This window comes from Phyllostomus discolor, chromosome X, assembly GCF_004126475.2.
Source record: "Phyllostomus discolor isolate MPI-MPIP mPhyDis1 chromosome X, mPhyDis1.pri.v3, whole genome shotgun sequence".
NCBI classification, from domain to species: domain Eukaryota; kingdom Metazoa; phylum Chordata; class Mammalia; order Chiroptera; family Phyllostomidae; genus Phyllostomus; species Phyllostomus discolor.
In genome coordinates, this window is record NC_050198.1 from 86,662,683 (window position 1) to 86,669,401 (window position 6,719).

Genomic DNA, 6,719 nt, shown 5'->3' on the forward strand with positions numbered 1-6,719 from the left:
TCTACCATTGTTGCTAAATCATAACCAAGGCTTCTCTCTTGTTGTCATTTAAATCTCTACTCAAATGCTACCTCCTCAGAGAGGCTCTCCTGGCTACTTAAATCTAATGAATTCTCCCTCCAACATTCTTCATTACACTATCCTATTTGTTTTCTTCAGAGAACATGTTGCTCTTTGAAAATTTTCATTTATTTATTTGTTACTTCTTTATTGTATTCTTGTTCAGTACATCCCCAAATATAATGCTCCAGGAGGATAGAGACCATGTCTACTTTTGTTTACTTGTCAGTGGGTCCTTAGTGCCTAGAACACTGCCTGATGCAAAATGGAAACTCAATATGTATTTCATGAATGGATTTCCTTTTCTGAGCATTTACAGAAAAAAAAAACTAACAAAAGTTATGGAAAAGTGAATTAAAGACCTAAATAAATGGAGCAACATACAGAAGTTCCTCAAGAAATGGTTTTTTTTTTTTTTTCCCAATATCCTTTTTTTACAACTTTGATGAGAAAAAAAATGATTTCTGCCCAAGGTCACTGTCTGTGTGGAGTTTTCATGTTCTCTATGCCTGCATGGGTTTTCTCCAGGTCCTCTGTTTCCTCCCATTTCCCAAAGGTGTGCGTGTGCGGTGAACTGTGTGTCTACACTGTCATAGTCTGAGTGAATATGGGTGCCTGTGAATGCACCTTTCCTTGGAAAGGGTTCCTGACCAGGGTGGGTTCCCACCTTGCCAGGACAAGCTTCTGCCACCCGAGACTCTGAACAAGAATAAACAAATTGAAAACATGCTTGTTTTTATTTTATTAAATGTGTATAGAGTTCACATTTATTTCAATGTTTAATATTAGAAGTGTTTGGGTGATGTTTTTATTTATTTAGAAATTTGGTGATATTTTTGTGACCAGAAATATTCCATAGGAGGCTAACTTTTGTTTATATCCATTAGCCAATGGTGAAATTGGTTTCATTATATGTGGTTTTGCAATTTCCAAGAACCTATTGATGATATTGAAGACTTATTGTACTATATTCATAGATGAGAAGACACAATATCATAAAAATACAAATTCTTGCCCTGGCCAGGTGGCTCAGTTGGTTGGAGCATTATCCACACACCAAAAGATTGTGGGTTCAATCCCCAGTCAGGGCACATACCTAGGTTGTGGGTTTGATCCCCAGTCATGGAGCATATGGGAGGTAACTGATTGATGTTTCTCTCTCACATTAATGCTTTCTCTCTCTCTCTAACATGAATAAATAATTGCTCCTTGGCCTTTGGGCTAACATCAAGTTTAGTATCTGTTCTCATCAGTTTAAAATCAATAAACATATCCTCAGGTAGGAACTTTTTTCAAAAAGATACAAAATATTTCTCCTAAATAGCCTATAATTTAAATGAGTTCCAAGTATGGGTTTTTCATGGAACTCAACAAGTTAATCTAAAATTCTAACATAAGAATGCCCTGGCTGGTGTAGCTCAGTGGATTGAGTGCAGGCCTGGGAACCAAAGGGTCATCAGTTCAATTCCCAGTCAGAGCATATACCTGAGTTTCAGGCCAGGTCCACAGTAGGGTCTGTGTGAGAGGCAACCACACACTGATGTTTCTCTCCCTCTTTTCTTCTCTCCCTCTCTCTCTAAAAATAAATAAATGAAATATTTTTTAAAAATAAAATAAATAAAATTCTTATGTGAGAGTAAAAGAACAAGAATAGTCAAGATAACTTTTCAAAGAATTTGGAGGAAAAAGTTGGAAAAGGGTAAAATTGCAAGAAGAAATAGACAAATGGATAATAATGACTAAATATCAGTAACTCCTTCTGAATGATATAACAAGCAAACAAAAAGAAGCAAGAATATATTAGTTTGGAAAAACACTATAAACTGCCTTGACGTAATTGTCATTTATATTATACTCCACACAACAACAGCAGAATACATATTCTTTTCATGTGCACATGGAGCATTTGTCAAGACACACCGTATTTTAGGCTACAAAACAAGTGTTCATACTTTTTTAAAAGATTTTATTTATTTATTTATTTATTTATTTATTTATTTATTTATTTAGAGAGGGAAGGGAGGGAGATAGAGAGAGAGAGAGAGAGAGAGAGAGAGAAACGTCAATGTGTTGTTGCTGGGGGTCATGCCCTGCAACCCAGGCATGTACCCTGACTGGGAATCGAACCTGAGACACTTTGGTTCGAAGCCCGCACTCAATCCACTGAGCTATGCCAGCCAGGGCTATGTTCATAAATTTTAAAGCAATCAAATAACATAGCTTTCTGAGTCAATGGAATTAAAATGGAAAATACATACCAGAAAGCTAACTGGAAAATTCCCAAATATTTGTGAACAAAACAAACAACAACAACAGCAACAAAAACACTTCTAGATAACCCATGGGTCAAAGAAAAAACCAAGAGAGAAATTAGAAAGTATTTTACACTGAATAAAAATGAAAACACAGCAAGTTAGAATTATGGTGTGCCACTTAAGGGAATACTTTAAAGGAAATGTATAGCACTACAGACCTGTATTTTTAAAAAACGTTCTGAAATCAATGACCTCAGTTTGTCCCTTAAGAAAATTAGAAAACAAAGATCATATAAAACCCAAAATATGTATAAGAAAGGAAAAAATAAACAACAGAATAGAAATCAATGAAATAGAGAATAGGAAAACAATAGAGAAAATTAATGAAATAAAAAACTGGTTCATTGAGAAGATCAATAAAATTGATAAATTTTATTCAGACTGGTCAGTAAAAAAGAAAAAGGACACATATTACCAATGTCAAAAATGAGAGAGGAGACATCATTACAAGTAGTGACCTAGAATTTAGGTGGAGGAAATGTGTCACAGTAGGAAGAAATAATCAACTGCTGTATCAAATGCTGATGATAAGTAAAAATAAATAAAAGCCAGTTGTAGAATTCACTTGTGTATGACCTTGATAAGACCATTTTTGGTGAGTAGTAGGAACAAAAGCCTGAGTAAATGAATCTGAAAACAGAATGAGAGAAGAATAATTTGAGTCTGTGAATATAAACAACATTTTTGAGAAATTTCACTGCAAAAGTAGCAAAGAAATAGGGCAGTATCTACAAGAGGGAGTTGAGTCAAGAAAGAGTGTTCTTTTTAAGATGGGGTAAATAACATGATTGTATGCTAATGAGAATGACCCATTAGAGAGAGAAAAATTGATGTGCAGTAGGGTGAGAGGAGAATTGTTCTGGCCCTGTCTTTGGGAATGCAAGGAGAGTAAAATCTACTGTGTATGAGGAGACATTATCCTTAGCTAGTAGCACAAATGGCTCATCCATAATTACTGAATAGAAGGCCAAGTATAAAAGTACAGAAGCTGCAGGTAGATGTGTAATGTGGCAATGGGAACTGGTGGATTATCTCTTCTGATTACTTCTATTTTCTCAAGAAAATAGGAAACAAAGTCATTAACTGTAAATAAAGATAGGAGAAAAGATATAGAAGTTTGAGGAGAAAGGGGATGTCTAAAGTCCCTTTCAGTTCTGACATCTTCTGTGATCTTCAACCACAAGATAAGATACAGAGAAGCTTCACTTTTTCTCCTTTGTAGGGAAAAGCAAATTCTGTGTAATACCCTTAGTCAAAAAATACATGGGATTGTATGTAATATCAAAAAATAGAAATAACTTAAATATCCATTAGCTGTGGGAAAGGCTAAATAAATTTTGACCCATTTACATTATGAAATAGGTTGCAGCAGATTAATAAAGGAGATCTATACTTGACACAGAAAGATCTCCAAGCTTTGTTAGGAGATAGAGTAGGCACGTTCTTTACTTCTCATTGTGGTTTTCTCCCTTCCTCCCTCAAAAATACCTCAGCTTTGAATCTTAAATTAGAATAACCCCCTCACCATCCCTGTTGTTGCTGTTGTTCACAGACTACTGCCCCATTTTGTTGACATAAATTGAGCATTTTTCTGTAGTTAAATACAAACACAGATATTAGATCACCTAGTTTACTTTGCAATGGAAAAGGACCCAGAGAAGTGAAAAAAGGCAGAAAGAAATAATACTCTATGATAATTGTTGCTAATAAACAAAAGTCATATCTCCCCACCTATGTTTCTGAGGATTTTATGTGGTATCCTCATAAAATCAAGTTAAGACAGGGACACGGGAGAACTAGAGATGAGAACATTAAAGAAAGCACTCTTCACACAGGAAGCTCTCTGTTATGGGGTTTTTAAAGACATTTAATGTCTTATTGGATCAAGTAATAAAACACTATTTAATGGAAAGAGTATTGATCATGTGAGTCTAATGGTGTTTTTATTATTTTATTTAAAAATTGTTTTTAATATTCCTATCTCAATTACAGCTTCCAATTCTGTCCTTCCTACCATTTAAAAGCATAAAAGCAATAAGTAACTTTAAGGATCAAGAACTGTTTGCAAGCACATTTCAGTCAATGACTAACCACATTTATGACACTGGTCCCTAAGATTATAATAATGCTGAAAAATTTCTATCACATAGTGACTTTATAACTGTCCTAAGGTCATAGCATAATGTATTACTCATATATTTATGATGATGCTTGTGTAAACAAAGCTGCTATAGTGTCCATTGTACATAAACATATAGCACATGCAATTACATACAGTCCATAGTACTTGATAATGATAATAAATGATTGTTACTGGTTAAAAATAAGTAAGAATGAAAATATGAATGTGAACAATGAAGAAAAAAGAAGAGAGAAGTGGAGAAGGAGGAAAAAGCAGAGAAAGAAAAGGACAAAGAGAATGAAGAGGCAATGATAGGAATCATCTCTCCTTTAAAGAAAGAAGTCAACTGCAGAATCAAGTGTGGTAATATTACAAAATAGACTTCTGGAGTAGATTTGCTTGCTTTCTTTTATAAGCTTATATTTTCTTTTTACACTGTCAAAGCTTTTTGAAGAATATGATACTACTTCTAGCTTGTAAATTCTTTGAGGGCACAGGCCGTGTCCTATAGATCATTCTATCTCACATAACATCTAGACAATTACAAGCCGCAGTGGAGGTTCTCAATAAATATCTGTGAAGGAATGACTGCAGAAGCTGAGGGGTATTAAATATGTTTAAAAAGAGTAAAAAATGTAGCTTAATAAAATTTGAAATGCATTTTCCCACATTATTTTAGATTGTAAATCCATACATTTTAAAGTAAATTTCATCTATATTTTGCCAAATTATTCATATTTTATTTATTTATGCATTAACTTTGTAATGATTTAATGCTCATTGAAATTTTTATGGGTCTTAAAAACTTTCATTTTTATGTGTTTTCTTAACTTTTATTTGGAAAGTTTTAAACTACAAAAATTTTAAAGAGTGTAGCTTTTACCTACATTCATCAGTTGTTAAAAATTTGCTAGATGTGTTTTATACAATTATTAAATATTAGAAACATTCTTTTGGAGCCACTTTAATAATACAAATATTGTTGAAGCTTTTTGTAGAAAGCAGAAAGGGTATGTCATCAACCCTGATGATGAAGTCAAACTTCAAATATTTCTAAGACTTTAAGACTTTGATGAAAGAGACTGCCAGATCTATCTTAGTTCAAAATTTCAAGTCAACTTCAGACAAAAATAATTAAAACAGTTCTTTAACATTTACATAAAGCATGGTTACATTTTTATTGAAACGGATTATTTTTGTTATAAATCTATGAATAATTTTGATTAAAGGATGTAACATATATGTTCATCTTTTATTTTTATTTTTTATTTTAATTGTTGTTGCAGTACAATTTTCTACCTTTTACTCCCATCCCAACCCACCTACCCAGCCCTCCCCTTCCCCCTCCCATTTCCACCTGCCCCTAGTTTTTATCTATGAGTCCTTTATACTTGTTTCTGTAAAACCTTCCCCTTTTCCTCTGAAATTCCCCTGAAATTCCCTCTCCTCTTCCTCTCCTCTCTCCTCTTCAGACTGTCTGAACAGTCTGAACACTGTCAGACTGTTCTCTATTTCAGTGTCTTTGGTTATATTCTGCTTGTTTCTTTGTTTTTTGTTTAGATTCCTGTTAAAGGTGAGATCATATGGTATGTGTCTGTTCATAGCAGCAAATTTATAATAGCCAAGTGTTGGAAGCAACCTAGATGCCCATCAGTAAATGAATGGATCAAAAAACTATGGTACCTTTACACAATGGAATTCTATGCAGCAGAAAGAAAGAAGGAGCTCCTACCCTTTGCAACAGCATGGATGGAACTGGAAAGCATTATGCTAAGCGAAATAAGCCAGGCGGTGAAAGACAAATACCATATGTTCATCTTTTAATTGGTGGTATATATTGAGTTTGACCTAAAAAAAAATAAATATGTAATTTGGCACAGAACCTGGCACAAAAGCATTCCATATTTTAAAATTTTATCTATGTTATAGAGGAGAGTTAAATTTGTAAATTTAGAATTGAGTATGACATTTGTACTCTGCATCTCAAGATTCAAAGGATATTCCAGGATAAGTAATTAACATTTGAAACCAAACCATTTATATCCTGGGAATTAGTCACACATTTGAACTAGTTTCCTGCAATGAGGTTGCCTTTGCTCACAGTGCTTGTGGGGCTAATTCATGGATCTCCTACCGCTCCTAACAAGGGCTGGATAGGGGACACCTGGCCAGAAGGAATGTGTATTTTGGGGGGAATGGATTGTAACTCCTTCTTTACCTCC

General features: G+C 34.0%; 1 pseudogene; it reads left to right on the forward strand.

Annotated features, from left to right (window-relative positions):
- The first annotated feature begins 1,261 nt into the window (after positions 1 to 1,261).
- LOC114505928 lies at positions 1,262 to 1,437 on the forward strand (annotated as a pseudogene).
- The last annotated feature ends 5,282 nt before the right edge of the window (positions 1,438 to 6,719 follow it).